Raw genomic sequence first — 19,306 nt, forward strand, 5'->3', positions numbered from 1 at the left:
GGGGGTCCCATTTCCTACACTGGTGGCTAGCGGTGGGATCCGGACTTGTGTTTGCGCAGTACCACAACGATAACTGGCCACCCTACAAAACTCTGCATTGTAAATGGTAGCAAAGAAAGGAGATTAGTGTTTTTAAGAGGTTACTTAAATGTCCGTTCTGTGAAAAATGTATTCTGGTACGCTATGAGTTAGGTGGCCCTAGCTCGGGAGGGTAGATCAACTCCCTAGTGCAATGTGTTTTCTGGATTCACCAGAAGGGTGGGATCCAGTGGTGGCAGCGTAATTGTGTTCAATGTGTATGGTCCCTGTCCCTTCCCTGGAGTAATGATACCTGTGCCACATGGGTCAGTTCAGGTTGCTAAAAATGTCTGTTCTGTGGAAATGTTTAATGATTAATAGAAATACCCGTTCTGTGGAAAGTTTTTTAAGGTTACTTAAATGTCCGTTCTGTGGAAAAATGTGTGCGTATACACTGTGAGTTAGGTGTCCCTAGCTTGGGAGGGTAAATAATCTCCCTAGTACAATATGGTTTTCTGAATTCACCAGAAGGGTGGGATCCAGTAGTAGTTGAGTAATTGTGTTCAAGTGTGTGGTCCTTGTCCCTTCCCTAGAGTAATGGTACCTGTGCCACAAGGGTCAGGTTGAGGAATCAGGGGCGGTGGAAAACTGTCTTACCAGTCTAGGGGACGGGGTGTGGATGAATGTTAAGGTGTGCTGAGTAATGGAGTGTAAGTTCTCTGGGATGGGGAGCTTGCTGAATCAACGATAATAGTGTCCTTCCTTACCCCGCTGAATGTGTTGGATGCATCATGTGTTCCGTACACCGCTGAATGTGTTTGATGAGTCAGGTGTCCCCCCTTTTTCCCCGCTAAATGTGTTTGACGCATCATGTCTTCCTTACCCCGCTGAATGTGTTTTAGGCGTCAGGTGTCGCCCTGGCTGAATTTATGTTGAGTGGTATCCCGGACAAGGAAGACCTGCTGGCGCTGCCGCGGCTTGCCTTGGGGAGAGCTGAACACTGAGACCTGCTGGCGCTGCCGCGGCTCATCTTGTTGTGTTTTAGGTGTCAGGTGTCGCCCTGGCTGAATTTTTGTTGAGTTGTATCCCGGACAAGGAAGATCTGCTGGCGCTGCCGCGGCTTGCCTTGGGGAGAGCTGAACACTGAGACCTGCTGGCGCTGCCGCGGCTCATCTTGTTGTGTTTTAGGCGTCAGTTGTCACCCTGGCTGAATTTATGTTAAGTGGTATCCCGGTCAAGGAAGACCTGCTGGCTCGGCCGCGGCTTGCTTTAGGGGAGAGCTGAACACTTAGTTCCCAGGTGGAAGACCAGTGGAGGGAGGAAGTTCCAAGACTGGTAAGCGAGTGTGTTCTGAGGGTGTTTCTCCTGGGAGAACGCGGAACCTCAGAAGTAGAGGTAGGGTGGGGCATTCTTGCCCGTGACCTCTGGCAAACCTGAGGGTGCGGACCCTAGGTGGAAGGAACAGTGGTAGTCGTGGCTACACTGAGAAAGGGAGTGGAGAATGGCTATTGTGGCCCAGGGGTTACCACCCCCCACTTCGGATTAGCAGGGACCAGTGGTATCTGGATGGCTTAGGGCCTGGTCCTAGTCATGGACAACTAAGGAGTACCAGGTGGGTAGCCTGGTTGGGCCTATGTCTTCATTTTTTTATTTTTTTTGTTGTTTTGTTGTTGTAACTTTTATTTATTTCAGTCTGTGTATGTCTATCGGTCCGGCGGTGCGGGCCGCGTCCACGTTCTATCGCCCTGCCGCAGGGAAGTCCATCACGGTAGTGATTGGTCTGCCCTGCGTTTGGGCTGGGAGGGGCATGTGTTGGACTTGGCCCGTCTGGCAGGTCCACCCCTGAAGTTTTGTGCTTATTATATGTGTCCGGGGGATGGTGATTCCCCTTCTGAGTGTGTGTGTGGTGAGAGAGACCTGCCTCCCATAGGAATGCATGGGGAATGTATGTGGCTCTGGTAGTTCCTGATGCGTGGGGCGTGCCGGGTCGTGTTTGGTATGTATGCACTCGTGAGGTTGAATGCTACAAGATGATGTATGCGGCATGTGTGTGACTAGAAGGGAAGTGCCACTTCTAGACTTTGGTGTGTGTGTGCAGTAGGTGTGCTGGCGCCTGATTGGCTGAAGCCGGCCGGGCCTTCCCCCACCAGGCTGGCTCCACCCCCCTGGGGTGCGTCCAGTGTCCCTGGCCTGGCCTGGCCAGTGACCTGAAATTCCTTATAACCAGTTCTGGCTGGTTCTCTCCCTGCCTGCCCCTTTTGGAGACAAAGGAAGCTCCTGTATAAAAGGAGGGTGGGCCCTCTTCTCTCTCTCTTCTTCTTCCTGCTTGGGACCCTGCCTGGGTCGTGCTGCTGCTTGGGCTCAGGGAAGGGCGTGCCCCCCCTGGGCCCTGCTCTGCTCCTGAACTACAGACTCCCTGGACTTCCTATGGCTTCTGCTTTCCATGCCACTAGCCCGTGGGAGCGCTTCCCTGCGGTCCTAGCGCCCTGGGGCGCTTCATCTATGCTCCTAGCGCTCGGGAGCCCTCTCTTGCTGGCCTAGCGCCTTGGGGCGCTTCATTCGTGCCCTCGCGCTGGGAGCGCTATATCCAACAAGACCGGTGCCCACCCGGCGTCTGCCTCGTGCTACCGAGGCTCTACAACCCCAGCGAGTGCCTACCTCGCTTTATCCCCTCCCTGGCTGCCTTATCGAGGGAGCCGGGCCCTCGTCAATTCCCCCTGTGTTCACCGCCGCAGCCCGGGACCCCGCGTGAAGCCCGCCCCCGGGCCGCGCTCTGATAGGCGGCTGGCCCGATGACGTTTCCCCGGGCCGCGCTCTGATTGGCCGGCGGCCCGGGGAGCTGCACACCCAGAAGAGATCCGAGCAATGCAGGAGGCAGCGGGAGCCGACTCCGCGCCCTTGCGTCCCCCCAACAGAAGTGCCGCTGACCCCCCCCGGGGCCCCACAGGAGCGAGCGGGAGCCCCGGGGAGCGAAGAGAGATCGGCGCGTCTGGCAGTTGAGCGGTGAGTGTGCCGGAGGGGAGGCGGGGCGTCGGAGCACATTGTCGGTGCTCGCCCCTCCCCTCCAGCGCGAGCACACATGTGCCCGGAGACCCGCGGGCCCCTCAGTGATGCCGGGCTCCCCGAGGGGGACCCCACCTGCCCGCAACCTTGTCCCTGAGCCCCGTGAGGCTCCGTCATGGCCCCTGGGGCCCCCAGTGATGCCGGGTCCCCCGAGGGGGGCCCAGCCTGCCCAGATAATCCCTGAGCCCCCGAGGAGGCTCCACCATGTGTCTCTGGCCCTCCGAGGCCGCGAGGCTCCGCCCAGCGGTCTCGAGCCCTGAGAGGCTCCACCATTGTTCTCGAGCCCTGAGAGGCTCCACCATTGTCCTCGAGCCCCGGGAGGCTCCACCGTTGGCCCCAGTCCCTACGAGCCTGCAAGGCTCCGCCACTATTCTGTCCTAAGAGCCCCGAGAGGCTCCCACGTGGCCCCTTCCTCCTTGAGCCCCGAGGGGCTCCCCCATTGTCCCTTGCCCTCTCGAGCCTGCGAGGCTCCTACGTGATGTCCCCATCATCCCCGGTTGCCCAGCACTTCGTGGGCAGCCGCCACGTTTAGGTTTGCCCTGGGCCCCTTGCAGCCCACTCAGGACATCGAGACTCTAAGGCGCCCTCGCCCCAGGAAGGTCATCTGGCCTAGGGGGCGCTACTGACTAATATCAAAGTGTTGCTGAGAATTATTATGTGTTGCCCTGCTGATGGGGGCCTCTGTTGTGTTATGTACCTTGCCATTCCTTCCCTCCTGTATAACCTTGCCTCATGTATGTCTATACTGGTTAGAGTGAGTTCTATTGCTAGTCCTATGAGACCCCGGGGCGTGACGTATTCTAATGCTAAGCTCCTGGTGATTATGTGTTCTAGTCCTAGTCCGAGGAAGCTCCCAGTTGTCATATGTTCTAAATGCCAACTCCATCATGTGCACCTTCCTGGCAGTGGTCCCTTGGCTCTGCTCTGTACCTCCTTCCCTGTAACCCCTGCCTGTGCCCCTGGCACCTTGTACAATGTTTGTTCCTATGTGTCCTGCTTAATACAAAGACTATTTTTATATATACTTTGCGTGGAGTTCCTTTTGTGGGAGGCCTGGGATGTTGCTGTTGGTGGGTGCGTGCGCAAATGCTTCACACATGTCCTCCGAGATAGGCCTGACTGCCCGCGCCGCGTTACCTAGAGGGCGAGCAGGGGTCGACTTTACATAGGAGTGGCGGTCTCTGACTGGCTGGGGTGCAAGTCCTGGCCGGCCGGGGGTCCCATTTCCTACAATGTACAACTTCAAAGGCTGTAGAAGTCATGTGGGAGGAGCATAATAACTGACTCAAAATTCTATTTATACTCCCAGTAGGCCCTAAAGTAATGGCATTTTTCTCTGGTTCTTGGCTATTTTGTCCTGGCTTGGACAAGCCCACTCACCACCATTTCCCTCTTATTCAGAAAGATATGACTGGCTGGTAGTTTGTGTGTTTGCTATTTTTGTGCTTTAGCTTCTGTAAAAGGCAAGAGTTTTTTTATCTAATATTAATACTTGCCAAACTGATAGGATTTTTATAGCCCTTGGTAAAACAGCAATTCACCGTTTAGGCACTACTTCTCCACCAAGTACCATTTGCTGGATCCTATAACTCTTATGTGGCATTTTGTGTAGACGCTGTGAGCCAGCTGCCTGGAGTAGCCTGATTGTAGCCTCACACTTGAACACAATCACAGTCGTCATAAATAAAATACAAAACAGTAAAATATAATCCATAATAATAATAGGCTGCAGGAACCCCACCTGAAGACAAAACCACACGCTCAGATTAATAGTTTTAAAGGGCACTGAAGCGCCACAGGACTAAAAATCATCTCCCTGTGAGCTTACATCGTGAAAGTGTCAGCAGTTACATCTTTCAGAAACTATAAAAATGAAACAGTAAAACTCCATAAAAGCCACAAAAAATAGAGAGTTTCGAAAGAGGACGATTTTATGGCATTTTAAATTAGTCCTAAAATGCTGTTTAAGCAGAGAAGCAGTTAAAGGTATCCAGTATCCCATATAATGCAGAAACCTAAATGAGTTGAAATTGAACTATTAATGTTATCAACATTTGGAGACATATATCCCGCCGTAGGGCAATTGGAATCTACAAATGAAAACAAAATAAAGTAATACACTTCTTTATTTTTCATCACACTTGTCTCTACACGCCTTCTTCAAAGCAGGGAGACTCTGGAAAAAATAATTAAGACTTTGCAAGTCATTTCAGCTGAAGAGAAGCTCATGGGTGTAACCCCTGTTTTGGGAGGAAGCCAAAATATGCATGTGCCCCTAGGCAACCTGGGGAAGTCTGGGACGATGAAATACAAACAACTGAAGGCTCTAGGCACAAGCTACTGCAGGAGAACTAACCACACACAGAAGTACTGTTTCTGACTTAAAGAATGAATTGAGGAAGCACCAGCTGACCTAACAGAGCAGCCCTCGCTTCATTACTTCTTGCTGAAACAGCATCAAACAAACTGCAGCTCTGATCTGTTGTTTCTACAGAGATACTTAATGGTTTCTAGAAATAATTGGGCTATTTTAAGAGCTATTTTACTGGATCTCAGAAACCTGAAACCAATGTGGATTGCTAATTTATTAAAGATAAAAGCTATATATTTAAGAATGCTCCTACTATGTCTGTAGCACTTTTATGACTTTTCTAACATTTTAAAAGAATTCCCAAGTATGTCAGCATTAGGTTTTTATGACTACTCACATGTTTAATATTTCCACGTGAATGCAGACGTTTAATGAATATAGGCATTGGTTTAGTTACCTTTTTTTTGTTTCTCAATGCGGATAAACTTTAATCTCGTAGAGAAACCCCTTTTCTACACCCATATTAAATCTTCACCTTGAAAATGCTTCCACGCTGTCACACCGTCACTTGATAGGAGTAAATGTGTATGCAGTTTCAGGATGTGAAATTAAGTGTACGCAGTGTGTGAATATGACTACGAGTTTGTGGGTGTGCATTTACTTTTAGAATGGGACTTCCTGGAGCACACACAATCTAATCAATCAGTCAATCAATCTGGGTTGGTAAAGCTCAACTACTCACCCGCGAGGTGTCAAGGCGCTAGGGGGGGTAGCTCTGTTGAGTGCTGGGGTCATCCGAAGAGCCAGGTCTTGAGGTCCTTCCTGAACTGGAACAGTGTAGGGACTTGACAGAGGTGGAGGAGGAGTTTGTTCCAGGCCTTGGCTGTGAGGTAGGAGAAGGACTTTCCTCCCGTTTTGGTCTTGTAGATGCTTGCAATGGTGGCCAGAGGGATGTCAGATGATCTGAGGTGTCTCTTGGGTACGTGGGAGGAGAGGCAGTTGTTCAGGTATGCTGGTCCGATGTTGTGGAGGGCCTTGTATGTGTAAGTGAGGAGTTTGAAGGTTATTCTTCTTTCAATGGGGAGCCAGTGGAGATCGCTGAGGTGTTGGGTGATGTGGTTGTGACGGGGGATGTCTATGATCAGTCTGGCTGCAGTGTTTTGGATGGTCTGGAGTTTGCAAATTAGTTTCTTGTTGATTCCGGCGTAGAGAACATTCCTGTAGGTGATGGCATGCATGACAGTTTTTCTAGATTCGGATGGGATCCATCTGAATGTTTTTAGGCGTATGAAGAGAGTATTCAAGCAGGCCGAGGACACTGGGTTGATATGGCGGTTCATCGTAGCGATGAGTCTAGTATGATGCTGAGGTTTTGTGCGCGGTTCGTCAGGGTGGGGTGTGTCCGAGGGCGGGGGCCACCAGGTATCATCCCATGTGGGGGTGGAACCAAGGATGAGGACTTCAATTTTCTCAAAGCTGAGTTTCAGGCCACTCTTCTTCATCCAGGTGGTGACGGCTTTCATCCCTTCTTGGAAATTGTGCCTGGCAATGTTAGGTTCTTTGGTGAGGTAGAGGATGAGCTGGGTGTCTGCATTAGGAGACGATGTTGAGCCTGTGGTTTCCTACAATAGTTACGAGCGGGCCATGTAGACGTTGAAGAGGGTGGGGCTGAAGGAGGATCTCTGGGGTACTCCGCATCTGGTCTCTGTTGCTTCCGGAAGGTAGGTCGGGAGTCTAACTCTCTGAGTTCTGTCTTTGAGAAATAAGCATATCAAGTCAAGGGCCTTTCCGCAGAAGCCGGCGTTGTGGAGTCTGGTTGCTAGTGTGTGGTGGTAGACGATGTTGACGGCAGCTCAGTGGTCCAGGAGGAGGAGGACTGCCGTTTGCCCCTTAATGAGGAGGGAGTGTATATCGTTGGTGGCAGCAAGTAGGGCAGTCTTGGTGTTGTGGTTGCAGCGGAATCCAGATTGGGAGATGTCCAGGACGATGTTGGTTTCTATGAAGTTTGCTAACTGGGTGTTGACGGCCTTTTTGATTACCTTGGCTGTGAATGGAAGTAGGGAGATGGGACTGAAGTTCTTGAGTTCTGTCGGGTCTGTGGAGGGTTTCTTCAGGAACGGGGTGACTTTGGGGTGTTTCCAGTCATCTGGGAATGTTGCGGTTTCGAGGGAGCAGTTGATTGTCTGGCATAGTTCGGGTGTGATGGCCGTGGCGGCTCTGTGGAAGATGTAGGGTGGGCAGGGGTCTGAGGTGGCTCCAGAGTGGCTGCTCTTCATGGTCTTTAAGGTGTCTTCTGTCATGAGTGGGGTCCAAGTGAGCAGGGTCTGTTGGTTGGAGTCGCTAGCTTTAGGGATTTAGAGAGGTGCAGAGGTCTTGGTTGTCGAAGTTGTCATAGATCATCTTAATCTTGAGGTGAAAAAAGGTGTTGAGTCTATTGCAGAGGTCTTTGGAGGGTGGTATGTTTGTTGTTTCGCTGCAGGGTTTGGCAAATTCCTTCATGATGGAGAAGAGTTCTTTAGAGTTGTGGGCGTTGTGAGGATTCTGTCTTGGAGGAGTGTCTTCCTTTTGGATTTGATGAGTTGGTGGTGTGCTGTGGTGGCTCTTCCATAGGAGGTGCGTGTCTCTGGGGTTGTGTTGTTCCTCAATGTCTTTTGAAGTGATCGGCAGGAGCTCTTGGATTCTTGGAGTGCAGGGGTGTACCAGCTTGCTTTCACGATGTGTCGTCCTATGGCTTTCTTGATGGGTGCGAGTGTGTCGGCACATTTTGTGATCTAGCTGTGGAGGTTGTGTGCTGCTGTGTTAGCATCAGGCGTCATCTGTGGTGGGGTGCTGAGGAGGGCGGTAGTGAACTGGTCTTCTGTGACTTTTTTCCAGTTTCTACGGGGGAGGCAGTGAGCGTGCTTGTGTACGGTGGGTTTTCTAAATGAGATGTGGATTCAGTGGTGGTCTGTCCAGAGGAGTTCTGTGGTGTGGCTGTAGGAGATGCTGCGAAGACAGGGTTGAGTGTGTGTCCCGCTGTGTGCATGGGGGCGGTGATAAGTTGCTTCAGTCCAAGGTTCTCCAGGAGGGCGGTGGTGTTGGGGGTCGTCATGGTTGTCCAGGTGGAAGTTTAGTCAGAGTAGGATGTAGTCTGTGGAGGCAAGGGCGTGGGGTGTGATGAGGTCGGCGATGGTGCCGGTGAAAAAGGAAGAAAACCACTTGAGGACTGAACCATTAAGGCCAAACGGTCTTTGAGAGTGCTAAGAAGGACAGAGTGATTGACAAAATCGAATGCAGCAGAGAGGTCAAGGAGGATGAGAAGGGAGGACTCACCCTTGTCAAGGGATTGGTGAATGTCATCAATTACATTAATCATCAGTACTGCAGCCCTTGAAGTGAGTCTAACAGATTAAAAGAGGAGATATGTTTGTCCAACTGAAGCAGGACACATTTTTCGAGGGCTTTAGAGAGCAGTGGGAGGTTAAAGATAGGACGGAGATTGTTATGGTCGTTAGGATCTGCTTGAGGATTTTTGAGGATGGGGGTGATTTGCCAAGTTGTAGGGAGATCGGGACACAACCAGTGGCTAATGAAGAATTAATGATGGTGGTCCAATAGGGAGCAATGATGTGTTTTAAATCTTGAACAAGGTTAGCAGGGAGCGGGTCTTTGGTGTGGGAGGAAGGATTGAGCCTAGTTATGATGTTAAGGACATCACATTCAGTAACAGGGTGAAAATTATGTCAAGAAGCATTATTTTTTAGCATGGGGAAGGTGAAGTTGAGATCAGGCTTGGGTATGACGTGGGGGAGAAAAGAGGCGCCTGGAGGGATAGGAGAGACGGGGAAATATTTGGGAAAAATGTCAAAGGGGGCAAAGGAATTGAGGGGGTGGGGGGTTAAGGTGAAGGATTGGTCAATTTTGTTGACTTTTTCTTTGAAGAAGTTGGCAATTTCCTCACATTTCTCGATTGAGGCCAGTAATTTGGGGGGAGCAAAAGCTGTTTGTGTTTTTGACAATGCTGAACAGTTCTCTGGGTCTATTTTTGGCCTGATCCAGTTGTGAACGGAAGAAGGAGGCCTTTTCGTCAAGAATGTGTTTTTTATATTTGGACCTAGCAGATCTTAGGACGGTCAGATTTGCGGGGGAGGGGTGTTGTGTCCAAGTGCGTTCAATCATTCTGAGAGAACGTCTGTCTCTGTTGAGGTCAGAATTGAACCAAGATTTGGAGAGGGGGGGGTGTTTTTGTGTTTTTAGTTTTTCTGGGGCAATTTGGTCAAGGACCTCAATTATAGATTTGTTAAAATGCTCAGTGAGGTCATTAGCATTTTGGGTGAGGGGGATGAGCTGCAGTTGCTCTTTGACTTTGGACTCCAATTGGGCCAGGGGGATAAGGTAAAGGCTTCTAGTTAGTTTCTTTTGTTTAATGGGTTTGGTGGGGGGGGAGGCAGCATGTTAGTGATCGAGAAGAGGATGAGGTGATGGTCTGACCAGTAAATAGGGACGATGTTGGCGAGGGAGGCCAGGTCTTTGCAAGTAATGATAGTGTCTAGGGTGGCCCCTTTAGTGTGGGTCGGAGAATGGCAAAGTTGCATCAGGTCATTAATGTTGAGTAGATCAGAGAGGAGGTTAACAGAGGGGTCATCCTTTGTTCCAGGAGAGGTTAAAGTCTCCTGGGAAGAGGTTTTTTGAGTTGGAAAGCGAGGAATGAATAATGAGATCGGACAGTTCATCTACAAACGGAAGAGGGTCACCTGGGGGGTGGTAAATAGTGTGTCAACAGATTGGAAGTGATCCTGGAACATTAAGCTCAGCATCAAGGTACTCATAAGTAGTGTGATCAGAGTTCCTAATAAGTGAGAGTTGTAGATATTTTTTATAAATAATAGCTAGCCCCCTCCAATTCTGTCTGGCCTATCTTTCCTGAGTATGGAGTAACCAGAAGGGGAGAGTAGGTCCAGAATAGAAGGAGAGTGGGCATTGAGCCAAGTTTCAGTTAAGAAGGCGATGTCGATGGTATCACTCAGGATGGTTTGGGCTATTTCAGTTGCGTGCAGCGGATCGGCAATTTACCAGCATGCATGCAAGGGATTTAGGGCTACTTCTGGGGGAGGGCAAGAAAGGATAATTGTAAGTTCAGAAGGTGGTCTGGGTGAGACTGGTGAGGTTCCGTGACAATTGTAAGTGGTGTTTTCGACTCGGCCGAATATGGTCGAGTCTGGTATCTATGAACCGCAAATGACGAGTTTAGTGGGTGTACGCGTTTTCGCTGTGCTAGCCCAAACCGTTTGTTTGTTTCGTGGGTTTCTTCATCTGAACCCACGGGTTCCATTTTAGATGTGGCATCCATTTTGTTTCTTGCCCTCAAGTAGCCAGCGAACGGACACTGTCCGCTTCGTGACCCTGGGATTCCCAAACTCTTGCGGAAGACACGTGTTCCTTTGAGGATGTCTTTATGATGAGGGGGATGACACTGTAAGGCAGATGGCCCCGCTCGAGGCTCATCTTGCCGTGCCGGTCTATTGTCTCAGTTGTGCATTCATTAGGCATGTCTCCTTTGATCCTTGCAATCGTGTTTCCTGATACCACCCCTTTTACACTCTCTTCGATCTGTTCGCTATCCTCGTCTTCCTCTGCACCTGTTTCTGTCTCTTCCTTGATTCGTTTACAGCCGAACGGAATGCACTAATGGTGGGAAGATGTACTTTTACAGTTGGGAACCGAGAAATGCTACTGTAATTATGTTCCGGGCCCTGAATACATGAAAGCGACCTTCTATGAAATGTACTGTGGGAACCGGGTTTTAATCTTTTGTTTGTCATGTTATCCTATGATGAAAAACTGTATAAAAGGAGCGATCCACAGATACAATTCGAAGCAGGCTCCGTGAACCTACATGCTATGTACTTCTCGTGACTTCTGTGTTCCCTGCAGTAAATAAACCTCGAATCTTTGACGCCGAAGGAAGTGTCCCGTGTCTCTGTTATTTGTACGCCGGAACAGGTAACCCACAAAGGTTTCAGGTGTTATTCCTGGCACCGCTGGGTCTTAGAAAAACCCAGTCCTTCAATTGGCGCCCAACGTGGGGCTGCATCAGCGGTACCGGTCCAAAGCCCGACGATCGTGAGGAACTTCGTGTGAAATCTCCGAGGGAAGGTGCACCCCGCTTCATCGATCCTGCTGTCGAAACAAGTGGCCCGAAGACTTTTCCCGCGAAGCTCCCCAAAGACGAAGTCAGCTTCCTGGTGGTAGGGAACGTGACACGCTATATAATATGGCGAAAAATTGGATTAGATATCCCCTTAAAAATCCTCCACGTATAGTTGTTGAGACTTTCTCTCAATTCAATGAGCCAACGCAAAGATTCGTGGTTGAGGAAATGTGCAAGCTCTTACGCGATGCGATATCAGTTGATGCGGCTGATGATGTATTGGCTGCTCTCACTGACCTTCAGCTTCAGTTTTCGAGCGGTATGATCGTGGGTAGCAATGTTCGACGTGCTGTCGAGCAGCTACTATCCTTTCGTCCTGCTATAATGCCTCGAGCATTGTTTAAAGATGAAACTGAGGAGTGGATGGCAACGCCTGGTCAGTATCCCATGCGAGAAGTTCCACCAGTGTGGATGCCAGGTGATGCTAATGCTGTTCCTATTATTCCGCCACATTTCCCGAGGGTGTCCTTCCATGGAAGCGATCGGAAGTCTTGCAGGCTAAGCAGACTCTGCCCGACCCTCGCAAAAATCCTGCAGGGTATTATAAAGAATTGTCTCAGTTAGTGGATGCTACGATAATGAATATTGCCGACATCGATATGTTGTTCGGCAATGTCGTACCGCAACCGGTATGGGCGAAGATTCGTCAGGAAAATCATGTAGCTGAGTTAGGCGGTGACTGGCCTGCTCTTGTGGCGGCTGATGCCCGACAAGTTGGTGGGGCTAAGCCCGAGCAGCTCATTTCCGATCTTCCTCAGAGAATAATTACCCTCATGAAAACGCTTATGCCAGCCATGAAAGTTAACTGGGACAAATTGTCTGCTTGCAAGCAAAAGAAGGATGAGAGTGTCTCCGATTTCTTTACGAGATTTGAGGAGGCATTCATCGACCACAGTGGTCAAGATATGAGCACTGAGGGAGGTCAGAGATTGTTTGTGGATAAATTTGTATCGAATTTGTTGCCTGACCTTAGCAACAAATTGAAAAATTCAGAAAGTGCGTGGGCCGTTTCTACTTCTGCTCAGATATTGGCTACGGCTCAATATTATGAAAATAGAGAGAAGGAGGAAAATGATCGTGCAGATAAAAAGACGAAAGAGCTCAAAACAAAAGTTCTGTTGCAACAAGCGTATCCTCCGCGCTCAAATCAAAATGATTCTCAACAGCGGAATAGATCGCAGTCGCAGCCCGCTAGGTCGCAACCGCGGAATGACTCCTTTTCGCAGAGATCTATGCTTGGGTACAACCAGTGTGCCTATTGTAGAGGTGAGGGTCATTTGAAATTTGACTGTCCAGTTTTGCACGATCGAAATAGTGGCAATTCATCTAGAGGAGGCCGTAGTGGTCCTCAGCAGGCTTCACGTGGTAGAGGTTGTGGTGTTACTCAGAATCAAAATGATCGTTCTAATAATTCCTCTGATTCCAATAATTGTTTTGATCAGCGTGGGTCATCATCGGGTAGATCTGCACAGTACAATGTGGACGATTATTACGTCGATCAGAGTACTGACGACGGTACTTACTAGGACAGCCAAAGACAAGGAGAGGGAGTAGTATCAGTTCCGGTTGATCAGAGAGGGCCTTACGTTGCAGTTGCCACCTCGGGCGTAGTTGAGCCTTTTCTGTTGGACACTGGTGCAGCGAAAAGTTCCATTATGCATTTGAAACTCCCTGGCGCACCTTTGTCTGGCTTAACAAATGTTTCCGTTGGATTCTCTGGCGCCCCTGTTAGCAATCCGGTTTCTCGCCCTTTGCCCCTTACAATTGGGCCTCGTGAGCTGAAAGCTCCTTTGATTTTGACTACTGGTTGTGGTGAAAATCTTTTGGGCCTGGATTTGCTGAAACGTCTGTATGCGACTTTGTATTGTTCTCCTGCGGGAGTAAAGCTTACATTGGGTGAGAGAGTAATCTCTCCTATGTACTTGTCCATCGATAAGCTCCCACCGGAATTGAGTTCTCTTCCTGCATCTTGATGAGCAACAGGTCCCAATGATGTGGGCCTGCTTGACATCTCTCCTTATGTTGTTCAATTGAAATCGAATGTGCGATTACCGCGTATTCCCCAGTATCGTATCTCCCTTGATGGTGAGCGAGCGTTGTTAGCGATCATCTATGATTTGATCGAGAAAGATGTTATCGAGGAGACTCGGGGAAACGTGTGTAATAGCCCTGTGCTACCCATTTTGAAACGCACTGATCCATCTAAGCCTCCTGTTTATCGTTTTGTTATTGATTTACGGAAGGTGAACAAAATTGTGGTTCCTCAGTTCCCTGTGGTGCCTGACATTACGGCTTTACTGACTCTGATTCCAGCATCTGCGTCCTGGTTCTCAGTGATCGATTTGAAGAATGCTTTCTTTAGCATTCCGATTGCTGAAGAGAGCAGGGACCTTTTCGGTTTCTCTTTAGGTGGCCGCAGCTTTAGGTTTAAACGTGCTCCTCAGGGCTATTGTGAGAGTCCATCAATCTATAGCCAAGCCCTGAAGAGCCAACTTGACGCGTTTGTGTTGCCGGCTGGTGCGGCCTTGATCCAATATGTCGATGACTTATTGGTGGCTGCGGATACACGAGAAATTTGCAAAACTGCTACGGTGTCTCTGTTGCAGCATCTCTGTGACTTACATCACAAGGTGTCACCTTCTAAACTGCATATTGTTGCCAAGAAGTAACCTATCTAGGTCACTTATTGTCAAAGGAGGGAAGAAGGTTGACCCCAGAAAGAATTGCAGCGATCGCTCGAATGACTGTGCCAACAACTCAGAGAGATGTGCGTGCCTTTCTAGGTATCACGTCATACTGCAGGCAATGGATTCCAAATTTTTCATTGCTAGCAAAACCATTGGTAGCCCTCACGTGCAAGGATGTTCCATCTCCTTTGCCATGGACGGAAGAGTGTCAGAAAAGTTTTTCTGAATTGCGTGATGCGTTGTGTTCGGCCCCTGTGTTAGGTACTCCTGACTACAGTAAGCCGTTTACACTATACGTTCACGAGAGGGAAGGTTGTGCGTTGAGTGTTTTGACGCAACAATTTGGTGGTAAGCAACGTCCATGTGCATATTTTTCCTCGACCTTGGACCCAGTAGCTAGAGCATTGCCAAGTTGTTTGAGAGCAACAGCGGCAGCTGCGGTGTCCATCCGACAATCTGCAGGATTGGTCATGGATAATATGCTTACGGTGATGGTTCCGCACGCGGTTGACACTCTCTTGAATCGTACGAAAACCCAACACCTGACGAGCGCAAGGTTGTCTGGTTATGAGTTGACGCTTTTGGCAAGTCACATTCAAATAAAGCGCTGCAATGTCCTAAACCCGGCGACTTTGTTGCCAACCAATATGTAATCAGATGAGGTACCACCACACGATTGTTACTTACGAACTGAGGAGGAAACGAAGGGTCGTGTTGACCTAAAAAACACTCCATTGGAAGAACCCGATGGTACTTTGTATGTGGATGGTTCGTGTTTTAAGTTGCCGAATGGTGATGTGACGACTGCGTATGCTGTGGTGACGTTGAGTACGGTTGTGGAAACTGCAAGATTGAACCAGAACTCTGCACAGGCGGCAGAGCTAATTGCCTTAACCAGAGCGTGTGTGTTGTCGAAAGGGAAACGGGTGAATGTGTTTACTGACAGTCAGTATGCGTTTGGTGTTGCGCACAGTTTTGGCCGATTGTGGAGAGGGAGAGGTTTTATGACATCGCATGGTACGAAGATCCAGCATGGACAGCTTGTGAATGATCTTTTAGATGCACTTACATTGCCCAAGCAGGTCGCGATTATTAAATGTAGTGCACACCGTAAGGTGACGGATGATGTTGGTCGTGGCAATGCGTTTGCTGATGAGATTGCTAAGGAGACTGCAAGAAACCTTACAACTAGAATGTATGTAACGAGTTCGGTAAGGTGGCCTGTAGAAGCTGGTATGTGTGAAGATACTATTGAAAGTGTGAAAGCGATTCAGAATGAGGCCACCGAGACTGAAAAGACCAAGTGGAAAGAGAGTACGGGAAAGATGGATGCGAATGGCTGTTGGATTGATTTGTCGGAGAATAAAAGGTGGATGTTGCCGGATGCGTATGTGCTAGCTGTTGTGACTATGGCACACAGTTTGTCACATATTAGTGCGAAAGGTATCTGCAAGTTGTTGTCCCCTGTATGGAAGAATGATGGTATCGCTAAGTGTGCTGAGAGATTGGTCAAGAATTGTATGGTATGCATGATGTACAATCCTGGCAAGGGAACTCCTACACCCCCTGGCCACTTTGCTCCTCCTACATGTCCCTTTGAGGTAATTCAATTGGACTTCATCCATATGGAGCGATGCAATAACCTAAAATACGTCTTAGTTGTGGTTTGCGCATTCTCCCGATGGATCGAAGCCTATCCTCCTAAAGATAATACGGCCCTGTCTACAGCGAAAGTCCCACCAAAAATAAGGCTGAAACAGCCAGTATTGGTGGGATGAGACACTAGTGTAAAAGAAGAAATCCTCCTTTGTTTTTAAGGAACCCCTCACTCACCGACCTGGTCGGTGACATGCTTCATCATCGGGGCCACCTCGACAGCCGAGTGCCGCCAAGGTGTGCTACAACACCTGAATACAGTGGAGCGGGTATGTGGGTGATGAATGTAAAAAAATAGTCAGTGAGTTAAAAATTGTCCTGGTATAACTTTTACCAAATATATTTTATTCTGAAGCTACTGGACAATATTAAAAACAGTGATGATACAATAAAGGCTTTAATCAGACCTAGTGTATCTTTGATATGTGCTGGGTCTACATGTTTCAAACCATATGGGATTACCGGTTTTTCATCAGGACCAAAAATGATGTAAAGGAATTGGGTGGTCAGGGTACACTAACACCCTGCCATACCTGCAACCCTTTCAGACCCAAAAATAGCGATTTGCTAAGTGGGTAAAAAATAGTAACCCAGAAGTGGTTACAAACAAAGGAACAAACCTGTAAAAGAAAGAACATTATCACTTATAAAGGTTAATTACGTGCCTGTAACGTAGTGGAGTGACGTAGTCCGTTCTGTCTGTGACTCATTCCACATTCAGTGATGCGAATAAACCATGGTGCGGTGTGTCAGCATAGTTTTTTATATTTATAACCAAGTGTTACTTGGTAGGGCACACCTATCAATATGGGTGTGAGTGAGCACGCATGCGTAGTTCTATATTTTAAACCACTCCTGTCACAAATTTGATAGTGCGTGCCTCAGTCATAATTCTATCCTTTTTGTGTCAAGAATTACCGACGTGAAGAAATGCCAACTTGATCCAAAACCACAAATAACATATAACAAAACACCACAATACACACATATTTTTTGAAAAAGAAAAACACTTACTCCTCAATGGAGGAAGGTTTGCCTCACGGGGATATGAGGGGAAATACAGAGTTCAAAACGTATTCTGCATGAGAAAGATAAAGGGACATGAATAGTGATTCAAAAGGGGGGTCTCCAGTATCGTTTTTTACCTCCTCGGTAGTTAACAAGGGGGGGGGGTTGGAATCCGAGGTATTCCTGCCAGGGCGGATTCTACTTACAGTTTCTCCGTTCTGAAATGGGCCGATAACCTACTTCTCTCCCTCCGTGCACCCGCACTGGAGGAAGAATCGGCGTCTGTTGATAAAGGGAGCCGCCATTGTGGGCGGGGAGGGCGTGGCCGGTACAGCAGCGCGCGATGACGTCACGTGCATGCGTGATCGTCATACGCGCGTCTAATTGCCATGGCGACAGCTCAAAACAAACTCCGTGATCGGAGACAACAGGGAGCCTCCGTGATCGGGGACAGTTTATATTAAGAAGGCAGCGAAATGCTTGAACTTCGTGAGGGGAAAAAGGGAAGCACAGTTTTGACATTTTCGAGTAAGGAAGTTAAAGTACTGAGTAATTCGCTAGGTGGAGTCTTAACCTAGCGCACAGTATAATCTGGTCAAAAGTGATGATTTTATTTTGTATATCCTGGCAAGTTACTGAGCATGCACTGAGCAGGCAGCCATAGGGGATATTGGACATAACGCGCTGCTCACTGTAGGGTGGAAAAGAACTCTATATGGAAGTTCGTTAGCCCAGGTATGAAGTTTATATTCAGAACTCTATGTCTGGAGTCTGAATTGACCCTTGCTAAGGATTAAAAATTTGAGACTGAATTAAACCTTGTTAAGGATTGAAAAGGGGGGGCTCAATTAGTACCTTCCGCAGGCAGGTGGCACAGGATTATAGTTTGGCAGATGGCATAGGGTTACAGTGTGGCAGATGGCAGCAAAATGGGATATTAGAGACCAGGTGTCTATGAGAGGACAGAGGCCCAGGGGATATTATCATTAAGGCCATTTTTGTTGGTAGATAGCCTGTATACCCATCTTTGTTCTTTCTCGTACAAGCGTTTTTGTATGTTTGGTCCTGGGGATATCTGCTCAATGACGGTCCAAAACATGTCATTCGTAGTATGACCTTTCTCAAGAAAATGGTCCGTCAAGCGAGTCGCATTTTTCTTGCAGCGTATAGTGCTGCGGTGCTCGCAGATTCTCTGCTTTACCTTCCGTGTTGTCATCCCAATGTATCTTTTTTTGCAAGTGCACTCAATGAGATAAACTACATTTTCACTGTTGCAGTTGGTATGTGCAACTTGTCTCCAGACTTTTCCAGCCTCTAGGTCAAGAGACTTTGTATTCTTTGTTAAGTGACATACGCTGCAATCCCCGCAACGATAATGTCCAGTCACATCCGGAAGGCCCCATGCTCTGGTAATTGAGGGGGTGTTTGGAGCCAGTTTTACTTTAGGTCTGGTGTTGACAAGGGTGTCTTTCAGGCTCATAGACTTCTTGAAAGAAAAAAGTGGTTTTTCCCAATGCAAATTGCCAGTGTTAATAATGTTCCAATGTTTTTTTATACTCTTGGTTACTTGGTTGGATACCGAGTTGAATGTGGTCACACATGTCAGCGGTATTTCTGTGTCAACTCTTGTCTTTTCTTCCAGGAGTACTTCCCTGGGCTGGTTCCTGGCCCTCTTCTGGCATTTGTTTATTATTTTCTTAGGATACCCCCGGTTATCCAGTTTTTCAGAAAGATCATTCGCTTGTTCTTTGTAGTCAGATAGTTGACTACAATTCCTGCGGAGTCTCAAAAATTGTCCGTAGGGTAGGTTTTCCCTGAGTGGTCGAGGGTGGAAACTCTCAAACCTCAAAAGATTGTTTTTCGCCGTTGGTTTGTAATGGGTTTTAGTTTCCAGGTGATTGCCTACCTTGTTAATTACTACGTCAAGGAAAACAATTTCTCTTTTGTCATAGTTACTCGTGAATTTAAGGTTCCTGTCGCAGGTGTTTATCCAAGCGATGAATTCTTCCAAGAGCTCAGTTGGTCCTTGCCAAATAGCAAGGACGTCATCAATGTACCGCCTCCAGAAGGTCAGATGTTCGCGGTATGGATTCACAGCGTTCAAAATAAACTTGCTCTCGAAATCATATACATACATACCAGCTATGCTGGGAGCAAAAACCTGGCCATTGAGGTCCCCCCGGTTTGTAAGAAAAGTGTTCCTTCAAACTCGAAGTAATTGCGTTTGAGGGCCAGCTTTGCGCATTCCAGAATGAAGGCCTTGGGAGTACGAAATGGCCAGTCTGCATTCTCCAAGGTAATCCCCAGTACGTGAATAGTATCATCTTGGGGTATGCTTGTGTATAAGCTTTCGATGTCAAAGCTCAATAACAC

The sequence above is a fragment of the Lissotriton vulgaris genome, chromosome 5 (assembly GCF_964263255.1).
Source record: "Lissotriton vulgaris chromosome 5, aLisVul1.2, whole genome shotgun sequence".
In the NCBI taxonomy this organism is placed as follows: domain Eukaryota; kingdom Metazoa; phylum Chordata; class Amphibia; order Caudata; family Salamandridae; genus Lissotriton; species Lissotriton vulgaris.